Genomic DNA, 17,395 nt, shown 5'->3' with positions numbered 1-17,395 from the left:
TGTGATCAGCAGTTAAAATAGGTCAAAACTTGTTCCCTGCAGACAGTATGTTGGGAAAGGCTATGATGTTGCAATAAACTGTTATTCTTTATGTCCCTTGGAATTCATCAGCATCTGTAAAATACTGAACCATGGGCATTCCAAGTGGCCGTGAAAAGGAAAAACCTATATCTTTTCCCTTTAATTGTTCACATTGTTGTTTCGTGCCAGAAACTGTGCCTTCAAACAAAGCAAATCTTCGGAGCCAAATACACAAATTTAATTTCCCCCTAAAAAATGACTGTGTGGTTAATAATGAGCCTAGCATTTTAGTTGCCCTAGTATTACTTGAATCAGTTTGAACTCTGTTTTAAAAGCCATTCTGGCTAACTGAGCCAAACAGAGTGAATGGGATCATTCTGTTTAAACAGAGTTCAACTTCTAGCCTAGGAAAACTGTTCCTAGGGGGTTTAAACACATCTGGCCCTTTTCACACTAGCAGGCTTAACAGTGTCTTAAACTGAATTAACCTGAATTATATCCCACCAGTTTACAAAATGGTTCATGCAGTGTTCCGTTAGCCCCAAATAGGACCTGCCTACTCACACCATCAGCTTGTTAGGTTGGTTTGAAAGCATAGTTACATAAAGGAACAATCAAAATGGATCTCTCTCTCATGTGGACTGGAACTCAGGAGAGCTGGGTTCTGTTCCTGGTTCTGCCAATGGCCTGCTGGGTGGCCTTGGGCAAGTCACTTATCCTTTTTCTGTGCCTCAGTTTCTCAATCTGCAAGGATGGGGAAGATGATACCCTTTCTAATGCACTTTGAGATCTGCTAAGTGCTATATAAAAGGTAGGTGTTATTTATTATGAGCAGTCTTGGCAGCAGAATGACTGAAGCTGGAATGCAAAGATCATATAAAACAATTTTACAATCCCTTCATACTAAGATCTCAAAGCTTTACATGGCAGTTTAACCTTAATGTGTGTAAAGTAGGCAAAGTGATAAGGTATTGGCTCACCCATCATTGACAGGCAGTCACCTCTTGGATTAAATGTGACATGTTAAATGGGTTTATAATGTCATGAACTCTTAAGGTCAGGAAGTAAAGTCTCCAGCTGAATCTGAAGGAGAGGAATTTAAGTTGGGAGAATGAAATGACACAGAATTATGATTTACAAATGCTGAGAAATTGTCACCACTGAATATAAAACTAGCAAGGGGAATCTAGAGCCACAGAAAGGGAGAAAAGGTGGCCTTTTGGCACAGGACTGAGAGTCAAAGAGCTAGCTTCAATTTCCAACTTTACCACACATGTCCTGCATGATCCTTGGGCAAGTCACTTAATCTCTCTGGCCCTCCATTCCTCATCTGTAAAATGGGGATAACCTAATTGAGAAAGGGAAGTAGTATTAACTAATGGTTATGAGGTGCTCGGATACTATACGTATCAGAGCCGTAGAAGTACATAATGTTGTATTGAGCTATGAAATGTCCACTCCACAAGAAAAAGCTTTTACCAGAAGAAATCAATTTTGTTACTGATTCCTTTGAGTTGCATTTGTGTCATGCACTTTAAAAGGACTAAATATTGGTGTCTTTTTAGGAGGTGCATATTGATACACCTCTACCCCGATATAACACTGTCCTCGGGAGCCAAAAAATCTTACGGCGTTATAGTGAAACCGCGTTATGTGGAACTTCCTTTGATCCACCAGAGTGCGCAGCGCCCCCCCCCCCCCCCCGGAGCACTGCTTTACTGCGTTATATCCGAATTCATGTTATAGCGGGGTAGAGGTGCACTTGTGTGTAACTGCCTGTTCTTTGCCTCTTTCTGCCAATTTGAGTGTCCATATATGGAATTTTGGACATCCTAGGAAGTCTCCTGTGGTAGAAACTGGGGCCTTAGTATATTGATCTTTCACTCTAAAATCTTAAAAAGGCAAAAACATTTAGTGGCATGTGAATTTGTTTCAATAAATAGCTGAACATGCAAAATTCCAGTTATGCATTTGGTTTTGGATAAACCTTATCTTAATTTTTGCCTTATAGTGTGGAATACTAAAAAAAAAAAAAAATTTCTTTAGGCCTTTTCAAGTGTGTTAATTTTCATCGTCGCCCTCCAATTCTTTAAAAACCCCTAAACAGCTAAGAAGTACTGTCAGCCCAATAGCAAAATCTCAAGAAGTGCTCCTGCTGCCTTGTTTGTAGCGTGGGAATTCCTTCACTTGGGGAGGAGGGATAGCTCAGTGGTTTGAGCATTAGCCTGCTAAAGCCAGGGTTGTGAATTCAATCCTTGAGGGGGCCATTTAGGGATCTGGGGCAAAAATCTGTCTGGGGATTGGTCCTGCTTTGAGCAGGGGGTTGGACTAGATGACCACCTGAGGTCCCTTCCAACCCTGATATTCTGATTCACTCTTGAAAGAAGGAGCACAACTGTATCTAGCTTTATGTGGCTTGACTTTCTCCATATGTTTAACCCAAGGTTGTGAAAAGCAAAATAATGGAAATAAATGGAACCATGTTCAAGGAAGCATCTTCCAAATAAAAAACATGCCACTTCATTTTATGTATACGTTTTAGGTCTGCTTGTGAAGATTGAGGGCTTGTCTACACTACAAAATTAGGTTGACTTGACTTAACTTACATCTACATTGGCAAAGTTACAGCGCTGCTCAGAGCGCCAAGGGAAAACCACTGTTGTGTGTTCACACTGACAGCTGCCTGCACAATAGCATGGTCACACTTGCGGCGCTAATCAGAGCGGTGCACTCTGGACAGCTATCCCACAGAGCACCTCTTTCTCTTTTGTCGCTAAGACTTGTGGGAAGGTGGAAGGGGTCGCAGGGCATCCTGGGTCCTGTCCCAATGCCCCTTGATGCATTGCTTTGCATCCCAGCAATCCCTGTGCTTCCGTCTGCATTTGGCGCCATCTTTCAATGGTTTGTGTACTGTGCATGCCCTGCCCTGCCTCTTTCGGGCTGCAGGAATGAATCCCGAGCTGTTGACCAGTATGCTGCTTGCATTGACCAACACGTCATGAGTGGCAGTGGAGTTATTCCTAAACTACAAAGTCAAGAGGAGTGCAGTGTTGATCTCGCCATGCATAGTAGCTACAACACGAGATTTTTGTGGCATTCACGGAGGTGCTGACCACAGTGGAACGCTACTTTTGGGCTCGGGAAACAAGCACTGAATGGTGGGATCGCATCGTAACGCATGTCTGCGATGACAAGCAGTGGCTGCAGAACTTTCGCATGAGGAAAGCCACATTCATGGGACTGTGTGATGAGCTCACCCCAGCCCTGCGGTGCAAGGACACGAGAATGAGAGCTGCCCTGCTATTGGAGAACTGCATGGTGTTTGCACTGAAGCTGGCTGCTCCAGACTGCTACCGAACAGTCGCTAACCAGTTCGGAGTGGGAAAGTCAACCGTTGGAGTCGTGTTGATGGAAGTGTGCAGGACCATTAATCGCATCCTGCTCCAAAAGACCATGACTCTGGGCAATGTGCGTGACATTGTGGATGGCTTTGCCCAAATGGGCTTCCCTAACTGCAGAGGGGCGATTGATGGCACACACATTCCAATTTTGGCACCAGATCACCTAGCCACAGAGTACATAAATCGCCAGGGATATTTCTCAACGGTTCTCCAGGTGCATGTGGATCACCGTGGGTGTTTCACAGACATTAACGCAGGCTGGTCCAGGAAGGTGCATGACGCATGCATCTTTCAGATCACTGGCCTGTTCAAGAAGCCGCAAGCAGGGACTTTCTTCCCTGACCAGAAGATCACCGTGGGGGAAGTCTAAATGCCCATTGTGATCCTGGGAGACCCCGCCTACCCCTTAATGCCATGGCTCATGAAGCCATACACGGGGCAACTTGACAGCAGCAAGGAGCGGTTCACCAACAGGCTGAGCAAGTGCAGAATGACTGTGGAGTGTGCATTTGGCCGTTTAAAAGCCCGCTGGCGATGCCTGTATGGGAAGCTGGACATGGCCGATGACAATATTCCTATGCTTATAGATGCATGCTGTACACTCCATAATATTTGTGAAGGGAAGGGTGAAAGCTTCACTCAGAGCTGGACCGCAGAGGCTCAGCGCCTGGAGGCTGAGTTTGAACAGCCAGAGACCAGGGCTATTAGAGGGGCACAGCGTGGGGCCATAAGGATCAGGGATGCTTTGAGGCAGCAATTTGAACCTGAAAGCCACTAATATTTGTTGCTATGCTTGGGATTGCAGTGCTTGTAATGCTAGGAGGTGATTGGTGCACATGATGCAAGAAGGGCCCTTCACATAATTGTATGTTGCTTTGCAGTGCTCTTTTTGCTTTCACTTAATAGAATAAAGATTGCTTTCAAACAAACACAATTCTTTTATTGAAAGACAACAACCAGAGGGGAGAGTCAAACAAAAAAATCATCAGGAAGGGTGATGGGGGAAGGGAAGGAATCAAGAGGAGATGGGATACTGGGTTGGCTACAGATTTGTGTATGTCCAGGGACATACACCTCCTCCTTTGGAGTATGATGCAGCGGGTACTGGACTTCAGCAGGGCCAAACTCAAGAGGGATGGGTGTTGAGTGTAGTGGGTGTCCACACTGCTGGACTGTGAGGAGGGAGGACTGTAATGCTGTGGGTAGAGAGTGGAGCCAGGTGGTTAAGTGTGTTGGGGGGCGCATAGGTAAGAGTTTTGCGATGGTGGCTGCAGGGGAGCGCGGGCGGGCGCGGAGCTGCTCTGTTTGAAGAGCTAGTATTGCCTGGAGCATGTCCGGTTGGCGCTGTTAAGAGCCGCTCCTTGGCTTCTTTCTGGTGTGTCACGTTCTCCTTTCGGTCCCTCTTCTCGCTGTCCCGCCACTCCTTCAATTCTTTTTTCTTGGCGGCAGAGTGCATCATAACATCACGCATGAAGTCGTCCTTAGTTCTTCTTGGATGCTTTCTAATTCTGCGCAGCTGGTCTGCCGCCGATAACAAAGAGGGAGGCTGTGCTCCCAAGGTCATCTCTGTGAAGTTTAAATGCAACATTTTACAGAAGCAGTATTGTTTGCAACACAGACAACACTGTTTCAGTGCTTTAAAACACAGCCAGTATTCACATACCTGTCACTAACTGGCTGACACCAGGCAAGCACACATGAGCCACAAGACCCCCACAATGGTGAGTAGCTGCAGGGTCAGGGTAAATCACTGTTCCAGGACCCTGCTGTACACTGGGGACGTGGCTCTTGGAGAGCCAGCACTGTAGGGTGGGCCTGATAATCATTCCTGTCCCCACACTTTCCACAGGAGGTGATCATTATGGAAGATATTTTGCTGCTGAGGGTGAGCAGGAAATCAAGGGAGTGTCTTCTCCAAACCTGCGGCTTCCGCCCTGGCACTTATGCGGCTAGCCTATGTGCATCAATGGACACCTTCCTCTCCCCCGTGACAGCACAGTGGGGTGGGAAAGTTACTGTTAATGGGGCAAGAAACAAAGCAGTCCTGCTGAGGAACCTGCGGGAGCGGATTGCCCAGTATCTCCACGATAGATTCCTGGAGATCTCTGAGTGAGATTCCCGTGAAGTGAGGGAGTGTATCAACAGCCTGTTCCACCGCTCAGGCTAGGCATGAGATGGGAGACAAGCCTGCTTTCTGGAACTTTCCTGATCCCAACAACTAGCTTCAGCAATTCCCAAAATCAGATCCACTTACCAGGGGCCTCCTCTCCTGTTCACGCTTCGCCAAGCTCCGACTGCTGTGACTAGCTAGGCTCCTCCGGGGTAGAAAAGAGCTCCTGACTGCATGCATCTCTGGCCTCCGAGTCATCTTCTGCCTCTGGGTCCCCCTCCCCCTCTTCATCCAAGATTGCCTCCTCCTGGCTCGGTCCACTCTCGACTGGCATGCAAGCTAATGAAGTATCCACAGGGTCCTCCACAGTGGAGGTGGGGTCGCCACCAAGTATTGCGTCCAGTTCTTTGTAGAACCAGCAGCTCGTGGGTGCAGCACCGGAGCAGCGGTTTGCCTCCTGCGCCTTGTGGTAGGCGTTCCGCAGCGCCTTCACTTTTACCCTGCACTGCAATGTGTCCTGGTCATGGCCCCTTTCTATCATGCATCTAGAAATCTGTCCGTAGTTATCGTAATTCCAACGGCTGGAGCACAGCTGTGACTGCACTGCCTCCTCTCCCCAAATGCTGATGAGGTCTAGCAGCTCGGCAATGCTCCAAGCGGGGCATGGAGCAGACATGGCCACCTGGAAAGATGTGCTGAGACCACTGGACGTATCACCGAGCAAACAGGAAGTGGACTTTCAAATTTGCAAAGGAATGTATGGGGTGGGGCTGATGGTTGGTCACCTGAGGGCAGGCAGTCGAGTTCAAACCGATGGCCAGAGAGGTGAGAACAGGCATTGTGGGACACCTCCCGGAGGCCAATCGCAGCACGGTAATCACCACAGCGTCTACACTGGCACCGCAGCGCTGTAGCCCCAGCGCAGAAAACTCTACCCCTCTCATCGGGGTGGATTTTTTAGAGCGTTGCATCTGCGCAGTTTCTGCGCACTAAGTGGCTTGCCAGTGTGTACACCTCGGGAGTTACAGTGCTCAAAGCTGCTTTACTGTGTACAAACTTGCCAGTGTAGACGGGGCCTAAGGTTGACCTACAGCCACTGCAGTAATTCAAATAGCTGTTGGTGTCCACACTACCCCCCTTCTGCTGGTGGAGTGTATCCTCACCAGGAGTGCTTGCACTGACTGAAATGGGATTGTGCGGCACTGACAGCTGTGTGGGGTGACAACCCCAGCTGTGAGCCCCAGAGGTGCTCAGTTTCTCAGCACAGAATCTACCAGCAGTGAAATTGACTTTCTTCTCAATTTCCCACTGCTATTGTCTCCACTCAAAGCAGACACACTCTGACAGCTCTAGGAGCTCTCTGGAGAGCTGGGAGCCCAGGCTGTCAGGGTCTGACAGCTGGGCTTGGAGTGGGGAGCCCAGGCAGCAGCCCAGCTGGGACCGGATAGCTGGGAGCACCTGGGGCAGCAGGGCTCCCAGTGTGGAGAGGGGAGCCCGGGCAGCAACCTACTAAGAGCCCAGGGGAGCAGCTGGTTTCTAGCTGGAGTCCCCCATCCAATTTGGGGTGTGACAGCCCCAGCTGTGAGCCTGGTGCAGGGTTTCTACCAGGAAACCTACCAGACTTTCTTGTCCTTTCAGGGCTCCAGGAGCTGTGAAATTGACAAGCTAAAATTTTTGTCAGCTGATGTAAGTAAGGCAGCATCTACGCAGACGCTGCATTGCCCTAACTACATCAACATAAGCCCTATTCCTCGTATGGAGGTAAAGTTGTTATGTCTGTGGAGGATATCGGCAGGAGCAAGGCTGTAGTGTAGACACTGACATAGTCACGTCAACGTGACCAACCCTTAGATATGCCAAATGCAGTGTTTCTATGTAGCTGCACTTTGACTAAGTGAAGGACATTACTAATTTTGTCTGACTAGACCCTTCCTTGAAGTGGAATGGTATTGAGTGAGTTTAACCAGAATGTTGCAAAGTCTTGGAATGGCCCTGCATTTGAGGCACTTCTTATGGACAAACAGGCCTCTTAAAAAGTGGCCTATTACTACTTTGCCCTGAAGCACTGAGTGGGTTATCAACATCTGAGTTTTTTCCTTCTTGCTCATGTGAACCAAGTTTTACTTGGGGGACTGGAACTTAAACTGATCATGGCAAAATAAGAGGTTGGGATCATACTACATTAAAACTGAAAGATGTCAGGTTATTCACTGAAGGAAGTAGTAATCTAGCTGTAGTGTTGAAGAGCATGAATTTGCTATGTTGCTCCCAGTGCGGAGTTTTACATTCCTACTTTCCCATTTCCATAAGCAGGTTTTTTTTCCCCTACCATGCTTACTCAGAACTGCTTTCTCCACCTTCTATTCCTTCCTACCTCATTGAGTTTGACTCCGGACAGGTAAGGCATAACACTCAAAGCCAGGTCCATTGAGGGTCAGTTTTATGCTAGTTGTCTACTGATCACTTCCTTCATTCTGGTTGCTACTGATCTCTGTTTTTATTAACCTAGAGCACTTGAGGGGACTCTTTCAGTACACTCATCTCAGCCCTTCTGGAATAGAAACCAGGAATATTGTGCAGAGGAATGTAATCTAAACCTGGGGATTCCTGTAATTTAAATTTCCTCTGTACAAGCAGATACTAGCATACGATATTGATTATTTAAGAAAACCCAGTGATTTTACACCATAAAGGTGGGAGGCATCGTCAATGCAGAGGAGGAATGGAATATTGTACAGGAAGATCTGGATGACCTGGAAGACTGATGTGACAGCTTTAGGATGAAATTCAGTAGTATGAAGTGCAAGGTCATGCACTTAGGGTCCAATAATAATTTCTGCTATAAGCTGGGGTCTACTCAGTTGGAAGCGACAGAGGAGGAGAGAGGGTGTGTGGGTCGATCACAGGATGACTGAGCCACACAGATGCAATTGTAAGGTGTATCAGGCGAGACATTTCCAATAGAGTTAGAGAATCATTAATGCTATTGTACAAGGCACTGTAAGACCTCCTTTGGAACACTGTGTACAATTCTGGTCACTCATGCTCAAAAATGATTAATTCAAACTGGAACAGGTGCAGAGAAGAGCTACTAGGATGATGAGGAAGGCGGGGGGTCTACCTTATGAGAGAAGACTGGAAGAGCTTGGTTTGTTTAGCAAAAAGAAGGCTGAGTGGGGATGTGATTGTTCTCCATAAATATATTAAGGGGCTAATTATCAGAGCTTACTTAAGCTAATGGACAATGTAGGCACAAGAACAAATGGATATAAACTGGCCATGAACAAATTCAGGCTGGAAATTAAAAGGTTTCTAACCATGAGAGGGATGAAGTTCTGGAATAACTTCCCAATAGGAGTTGTAGAGGTAAAAAACTGAATTAGTTTTTAGAGAGAGCTGGACACATTTGAGTGTGATTGTATAATGGGGTTGCTTGTAATGGTAGGGGGCAGGGCTCAGCAGTTCTGGGCTCACTTTTGGCTTACGTTTTATGTTCCTAAAAGCTCATGCTTCAAGGTTTCAGCTGGACGCCATCTGGGGTCAGGAATGGATTCTCTCTCACCACCATTGTATTCTGGGTTTTTTATCTCCTCTGGGTTTTATCTCCTCTGACGCATCAGGGATGGCCATGGCTAGAGATAAGACATTGGATGAGGAGGGCTAGGCCTTTGAGTGACACTGAGCATTCTCTGTCCCAATTGCTTGGCTGACTGATGCTTGCATGCTCAGGGATTAACCGATCACCCCATGTGTTGCTGGGAAGGAATTTTCCCCCAGTCAGATTGGTGGTGACTTTAGGATTTTTTCTCCCCTTCCTCTGTAGCATATGAGTGCAGGTCACCTGTCAGGATTATCTGGGTATATCTCACTTCCTTGTCGTTGCAGGGGCCTTGGACACTGGTATACCTTCCCTCCTATTCTCTGCTTGTGGAACATAATAGTCTAGTCTGCTGTGGGCTGTAATACTTTGGTCTAATTTCGGTTGAACATGAAATTTTCGGTTGTTGGGTTTAGTGTGTCGTGCTGGGTGGTGTGATCTAGAGGAGGTTAGATTAGATCTAGTGGTCCCTTCTGGTCTTAAACTCTGACAACTACAAGCCTGAAATTGGAATCCCTAACCAAAATATGTTCTAAGGTGGAGATCGATGACCTCTCGAGGTCCCTTCCAGTCCTAGAATCTATGAATCATGATTCTTAAAGAGCCAGGAATCCTTTTGCCTAGGGGAAAAGGGAAATCACAGTCCTTTTTCAATTTGCCAGAGTCAAGGGCTTGAACTCTTCACATATGTGTCTGCCTGTGACTTGAAGAGTTTGTAGTGAGAAAATAAATCAGACTCACTCATTTTTCATTAATGGAATAGTCTCCCGGTAAGTTAATGGTAGAGTGGCTGTATTCCCCAGGATTCAGGAGCCAGGGCTCATGTGGCTGTCTCCCATCTGTCAGGGCTATATCATGACAGCAAGCTTTAATGTGATCTCTGTGATTTAAGACATGCACTTATACAGAATCCATTAAAAAAAAAAATTGGTACTGCTTGCCTTTTAAGATGAATCTGTTCCTGGATGAAGGAGGCTCATTTTTCTAGCAGTGTGATTCATTAACAAGCCCCTCCACCTCCACCCACTGAAGCACATTGTAAAAAGCTGGCAGTGCCATCTGGTCTGGCAAGGCAGAAACTCTGGTAGTATTTAATACCCAAGCCATAAATTACATTCGGGTGAGGTATGATCACAATCCATGTTTTCATGTGTCAAATGGCTGGAAGAGCAATACTGTTTATTTTGACATGCTGGATTTTGTTATATAGCATCAAACTTGAATATATATTCCAAATTAAGCAGTATTTGGAAACTGTTTAAAACATGGTTTATATACCTCTTGCTGAGCTGATATCTAGTGTGATTTAGCTGATGGGGAGGTGGGGGCAAATGTTTTCAAGCTTCCAAATACAGAAACTCCTCACTTGAAGTCGTCCCTGTTAATGTTGTTTCGTTATGTTGCTGATCAATTAGGGAACATGCTCGTTTAAAGTTGTGCAATGCCCCTTCTAACGTCGTTTGGCAGCTAACGTGGTTTGGCAGCTGCCTGCTTTGTCCACTGCTTGCAGGAAGAGCAGCCCATTACAGCTAGCTTGTGGGGGCTTGTAATCAGGGTGGACCGGCAGCCCCCTATCAGCTCCCCCTAAATTCCCTGTGCTGCAGTCACCCAGCAGGCTATCAATTGCCTGCTCCTGCACCCCGCTTATCCCTTCTCCATATAGAGCAGGGAGGGGATACCGACGGAGAGAGACAGAGAGCTTGGGGCAGCAGCTGCTGTCTCAACTTCCTGATCCACTTAAAAAGACGATGCATTTAAGAGTGGGTCAGCTTACTTAAAGGGGCAGTGTGCATCTCTCTCTCTCCCCCCCCCACACACAAGGTGTGTGTCTGTCTCTGCTATGCTGTTTCCCCTCCCTCGTGTTCATGCTGCCTTGTGTGAGGCTACATTAACAATGATGTGTTAACCCTTGAGGGCTCAGTCGAGTGCTAGTTCATCATTTAGCAGCAAGGCATTCCCTGGGAAATATCCCTCCCTCTTCCACCCTTTCACTTCACCACCTCAACCAAGCTTCATAATCATCATAGCTGTGAACAGTATTAAATTGTTTATTTTAAACGTATACTGTGTGTATATCTATATAATATATAGTTTTTTGTCTGGTGAAAAACATTTCCCTGGAACCTAACCCCCCCCCCCCCCCCTTTACATTAATTCTTATGGGGAAATTGGATTTGCTTGACATCGTTTCGCTTAGTCACATTTTTCAGGAACGTAACTACAACGTTAAGCAAGGAGTTAATGTATTGTGTTTAATCCCTGTTCTGACTCTTCTTGATCCTGGCCACATCATGTTAAATAGGTCATTAGGAAAATAGTTGTAATGTGTTTTTTCAAACATTGCTCCATTCTTTGTCTAAACGGTGGCAAGTAACTGCAATCCTACATATTGCAGAGTGTGGAGAAACTGGACAATCCAAACTAGCCGGAGCTTACTTAAGTGATAGCCCGTTGCCATGCTTTCCCCATCTTCACTAGGGGCAAGGATGGCAAAAAATTTCCCGTCATTTGTCCACTCACGTTAACAATGGTGGAAGCCCTAGTTGAGACAAATCCATCAGCTGCTACTAGCTTTTTCAGTATCATGTCAGATAACGCTATTAACTGCATTAACACTATCTAATACTGTATTGTGGACATCAGTTGATGACTGGACAAAACACCGATCTAAACAGTTTTGGCAGGTGATGGGATACAAACGCTAATGCTCGCAATGGTGGAGCTAATCTAGTGTAGTTGTGGCTCTTGAGACTGGGAATAACTTCCATTGCATACTCTTGTTCCCAGGAATATCTAGTGTTAGGCCTGGTCCCCACTAACCCCCCACTTCGGACTAAGGTACGCAAATTCAGCTACGTTAATAACGTAGCTGAATTTGAAGTACCTCAGTCCGAACTTACCGCGGGTCCAGACGCGGCAGGGAGGCTCCCCCGTCGATGCCGCGTACTCCTCTCGCCGAGCTGGAGTACCGGCTTCGACGGCAAGCACTTCCGGGATCGATTTATCGCGTCTAAACCAGACGCGATAAATCGATCCCAGAACATTGATTGCCTGCCGCCAGACCCTCCGGTAAGTGTAGACGTACCCTTTGTAGCATGTTCAGCTCCTGAAAGGAAAGTAGTAACCCCTCCATCCAATTAAAAGAGCAGGATTGACAAGTTTTGAAACGTTGAGACGGGACAGAACTCCCAACACCGTTGGCAAAGTCTTGGATGAAAAGAGGGTGCAGAAATGAAATAGGCCCTGATGAACTCAGAGGAGCACTGCCTCCCCTGCTCCATGATGCAGGTATTTAGCTGTACCTGGCGAAAATAAGTTTGTATCTAAAGAGAGTTTAGAGGCAGGAATATATCAGTCTCTGCATGTCTCTAAGAAAAACTTTAGATAATCCAAAGAACCCCTATTACACATTTACATACCAGCTGGGGGTCTGGTAAATTGTATATGATGATTCATTGCCAAATAGACTTATGACCTTAATGGATATAAACACATTCCACTTGTAGTCTCTCTTAAAATAATGCATTCTTATAGTGATATTTTGCTGCTCATGGTTGTATACTTTGTAGAATATAATCATACATTATAATAGATGCCTGTGTGGGGGTGGATAGCAATAACAATTGGAATTTCCTCCCAGCAGTGATCAAAGGAAGTATTAAAAAGGAGTGCTGGAACAGGTTTTTATAGCGGGGGTGCTGAGAGCCATTGAACCAATCTGTAAACCCTGTATATTATGGAAACCACTTCAAGCCATTTGGGTGCAGCAGCACCCCTAGATCTAGCACCTTACGATATAACTGGTTTGCCTTTTTCCCCAGCTTGTTTCCAAACTCTGCAGATGGGAAAGATTTTAATCTTAGTTGGCTGTTACGTTTTCTTTTTGCAGTGTGGCAGTCCAGGATAACATTCTCTCTCTCTCACTCACACTCACAGGCCTGTTTCAGAAAGGATGGGAAAGATCTTTGAGGGAAAGGATAACAAAGCCCAATTCTTGATCTTTTTTTTTTTTATGGAACAACTCATGGGGTACAAGGAAGAAAGGACTTGATTAAAATTTGTCTATAGCACTTAACTGACACCTAGTTTTAGTTTGCATTGACCAATAGCTTGGATAGGGGGCATGATTAGAATTGTGAGAATCTTCGAAATAATTCTGGTAACAGGTGTGTTTGTGCTTTTGTAAAAGGTGCTTGCTGGTTAGCAGACAAAGCACTTTCCAAAGCTTCAGCTGTAAGACCCTGTGTGGTTCAGGGAAATGGTGATGGGATCCAGAACCTCTGACCCTCTACATCAGCAGTTCAAATATGGCCCAGTTGTTTTGAAAGTTATCGTCTGAAGACTGGTATTTGTCCTTGAAATGCGTTGATGGTCTGTCTCGTTCCTCATAGATAAATGGTCATATCTTTATTTAAAAAAAAAAAAAACCTACCATAATTGATAACCCTCTAGCAGAGTGGTCAATATCTGAATTGACCATAAAACCTTAAGTAATCCTTTCACACACACCCCATAGCTTCTTCCTGCAGGTTATATTTAAGTCATGTTGGCAGGGCATTAGGGACACTCCTGGACTGTGCCTTTTCTGTCTGTTAAATAGGATTTGTCTCCAGGGTTGTCGATGGAGAACACTTCATCAGCACTAAACTCACTTATTTATTTTAAGACCAAGAAATATCCAGTATAGGCACTTTTACTGTGGAAATACTTCTATGTCTTGGCCTCAGGTCTCTTAATGCCTTTGGGGTCCTAGGAAAAATGCAGTCTGTGACCTTCTCTTTCATCCTCTTCATACATACTTCTGTTCTTAGACACCCAAAGGAAATCTCCCGTTTGTTTTCAGTAAGCAAATTCACTGATATGAACAAACATAAGTAGGTTAGCGTCCAATAACTGCTTCTGGGAAAATAATGAATTAAAGTTTCCCTTGCATAACCAAACATAGAATAAGTAATAAGGCAGCACATAAAACTGCCATGCATGTTGACAAACCAAAGGGAATCTTTAAAATGTTAGAAGATCTTCTGCAAGTCTTTCTGCCAGATGACTTGAAGATACCATCTACACTGGGGAAGGAGGTGTTCTGCTGCTGCAAGTAACTACTGGACTGTAGATTGCAAGGTATGCAACTGTCTGAGAAGACAGTAGTATAGCCCCTGAATTAGAGAGCTCTCCACAAATCTGCATCATAGAATCTTTCTTTAGATTAGTGTTTGGCTAAAGTGAAATTCTTATCCACAGCAATCTCTTCTCTGTCCCCTCCCTAAATAAAACATATGTGGGAAAAGGAAATAAATCCGACAATGGACAGACTGTGCACTAGGAGCTGAACTGAAAACCTAATCTGAGTAAGACAGCTGTGTGCAATGGCACACGTTCTTCCTGGGTCCTTGCTCGGCCAGAATGTTTCTTGGCAAGTGTTTGCACTCTTCTGATTCATATATAATTTTTTAATTTGATTTGTTGGAATATTAACAGATGAAATAGCAGCTATTTTCCTGACCACCAAAGCAGAGTAGCTGTCACTTGTCCCATCAACTCTTTGACATTTATAGAACATAGAACATCTTTTCCATGTGCTGTAATTGTTGGTGACCTGCTATTTAAGTTTAAAACTATACAGCAGTGGGGGAAGGGGGAGGTTGTGGTGGGAGGGAGCATACAAATGTGTCCCATGACAAAGACGTGAATTTGGTGGAGGTCTGTTGGTTAAGTTACCTGAAATACATTACTTTATTCTAGTTTTCATCTTTTCTGTAGTTCCATAGCTTTTCTTTTGTGGTTATAAAAATGGTTTCATCTGAACAGCTGGTTTAGTTTTACAATAAGTAAAATGTTCAGACACCACTGATACTTAATTACTACAAATCTTCCCCTCCTACCAATTTTAAGAGGGGGAAGCAGTCAGAATTTCTAGGCTCCAAATTAAAGTTCCTGTAAATAAAGTTCATGATAGGATACAGATTTGAAAGTAATCATTTCAGAATAATTTTGTTACCAAGATAATTAAAACAATGGGAGCTCTTGTTACTCTGAGGTAAATAAACTTGCATGCACAGTTTGAGGCAGACATTTCAATCATTTGGGAACTTACTTGTTCTCTAAACTTAGACATTCATTTTACTTCCAGGCACAAACCAAGAAGCTAAACCATTTGTTGTGCTAATGTGAAAATTATAGTAAAAGTTCCATACAGTCATTTAAGGCCTAATCGAGAGCCCATTGAAATCAGTGGGAGGCTTTCTGATAATTTCAATGACCGTTGGATCAGGAATTCAGATTACAAACATTTTGGGTGTTTTTGCTATTGATTTGAATTGTGAGGCTCTGGGGATCTAGAAAGTTAATGGAGAAATTTGATAAAGAAGTGGAACAAGATTTTAATCACTTGAGGTATTGCTACAAACAGTAGCAAGTTTTTAAAAGAGGGAAAAATAATTATCTAAATTCAGTCTGCAATTTTAAGTAACCTATTATAGCAGCACAAGGTAACTGCTAACATTTGAGATTCATAGTAAGGGTCATTCAAAGAGTAATGCCCTTGACAAGTTAAGGCCAAGATCATAAGAATACAGAAGTGAGAAGTTATAAGGCTCAAGGTCTAAAACTTCCCTTAATGTAAAAGCATTCAGTAATAGAAGAAAGTATGCTTCTTCCATATCATCTGCATATGCATTATTTAAATCACAAAAGGCAACCGGGGTTGTAGGCGTGGAAAATTCACAACTTTTAACATCTCTGAGGGGTAAAAACTATTGTTGAAAACAAAATTTGAAGAACTAACCTGTTTGAAGGTTGAACATGGCAAACCAGTTCTACAGTCAATATTGATTCTCGTGCATTGAAAGACTTGAATACTGATAGACGAGTGAGGCCCTAAATGGGTTCCTAAAGAAGGGGCTGAAATATTTTTGAGCCCAGGTTCAATGCCTTCTACAAAACAACAAAACTACAGAATGCCTGTGTGTGAATATGGGCAGTATACAGATGTGCTGGAACCTACTTCTTTTTACGTGATTATAACTTGAAAAATGCTATTTCACTACACGTTGCTGGCATGTTCCTAAAGATTATCTACTGGTTATGTTTGGGTCCAAAAGCACTTAAGTGATGTCAGCTCTCTCGTTTGAAGCTCAATATTACATCATTACCCTCCTATGATACCTCTGGTACTTGCTATGGAAGGATTGGGCCATATGCGCTTTCTGTACTTGAGTAACTTCTGCCCGCATCACTATAGTGATGAAAATCTACTGGGCCACCCAGTCTCTCTCACTGCGAGTGTGGGATGGTTCTCTACAGTATATCTGTGCTTTGACCAGTCCAGCAGAAGTGATAAGGCACGCTGGAAAGCCACATTCCGTATTTCCATCACCATTGGGTAACTGCTGCTTAATCCTGGGCGACACGATCTCCTTACACACAACCTGTAAAGCACTTTGGAATCCTTCAAGAATGAAAGATGAACATTATTTAATGTATTGACTTGTTATTTTGCCAGCTAAAAAAATCACTGTAACATGAACTGTACATATGGTGTGGGGAAGTAAAAGTGGAAGATTAATCCTGATTTTGAAAGAGTCCATTGTGAACTTGTCATCTGCCTTAAGTGTCCATTGTCAGCACATGGTTTCACCCACTTAAGCATGTTGACTGTATGGATGGCTAATGACTACAGCTAAAAAATTATTTTTGAAAGAGGAGAAAAAAGATGATTTGTAGTGGATATTCGTGAAGTTGGAGATCGGTGTACAATAGTTATAGAAGGGAACTTCAAAGCAGCTTGATGGCTGAAGTGGTTTATTGTACCATTGTTTAGATACTGCTGATATGGAAACAACCATTGGGGGGAGGGGGGAGAGGGGAAAGATCCTATAGATAATATGTTGCAATTTGTAGCTGTTACTGTTTTTAATGAAAATTTTCCCCCAAGCACACGCAAAACACTAAAATGTCTCCTCAAATTATCCATGCTTCTCAAAGGCTAAAAAACAAATGTTTCTTTCTAGTTGCAAAGACGCTGTGCTCAGAAGCCTGGTCTCTTTTGGTTTTTGCAAAACTTCAGGTGGGAAAATGGTGTTAAATTTTTTTGCTTGCTTAAGTGTGCATGCCTGTGAAGGGCACTGAAGCCTACTGCCTACGTCACCAATGCAAAAGAAGCAGGGCCCTATTGGTGGAGAACAAAGGAGTCACGGGGAAGAAAACCTTCTTTCAGCAGGAATAAATTGTTTTAGCCTGATCACATGGGCTGTGGAACACTAGAAG

At 44.4% G+C, this 17,395-nt stretch overlaps 1 protein-coding gene across 17 annotated transcripts in view; it reads left to right on the top strand.

The window, feature by feature from the left end:
• TMCC1 (transmembrane and coiled-coil domain family 1) overlaps nucleotides 1-17,395 on the top strand; it is a 191,856-nt gene that overhangs the window by 79,055 nt on the left and 95,406 nt on the right. The window lies entirely within an intron of this gene.

This window comes from Chrysemys picta, chromosome 7, assembly GCF_011386835.1.
Source record: "Chrysemys picta bellii isolate R12L10 chromosome 7, ASM1138683v2, whole genome shotgun sequence".
In the NCBI taxonomy this organism is placed as follows: Eukaryota; Metazoa; Chordata; order Testudines; family Emydidae; genus Chrysemys; species Chrysemys picta.
This window is presented reverse-complemented; position numbering and strand designations above follow the sequence as displayed.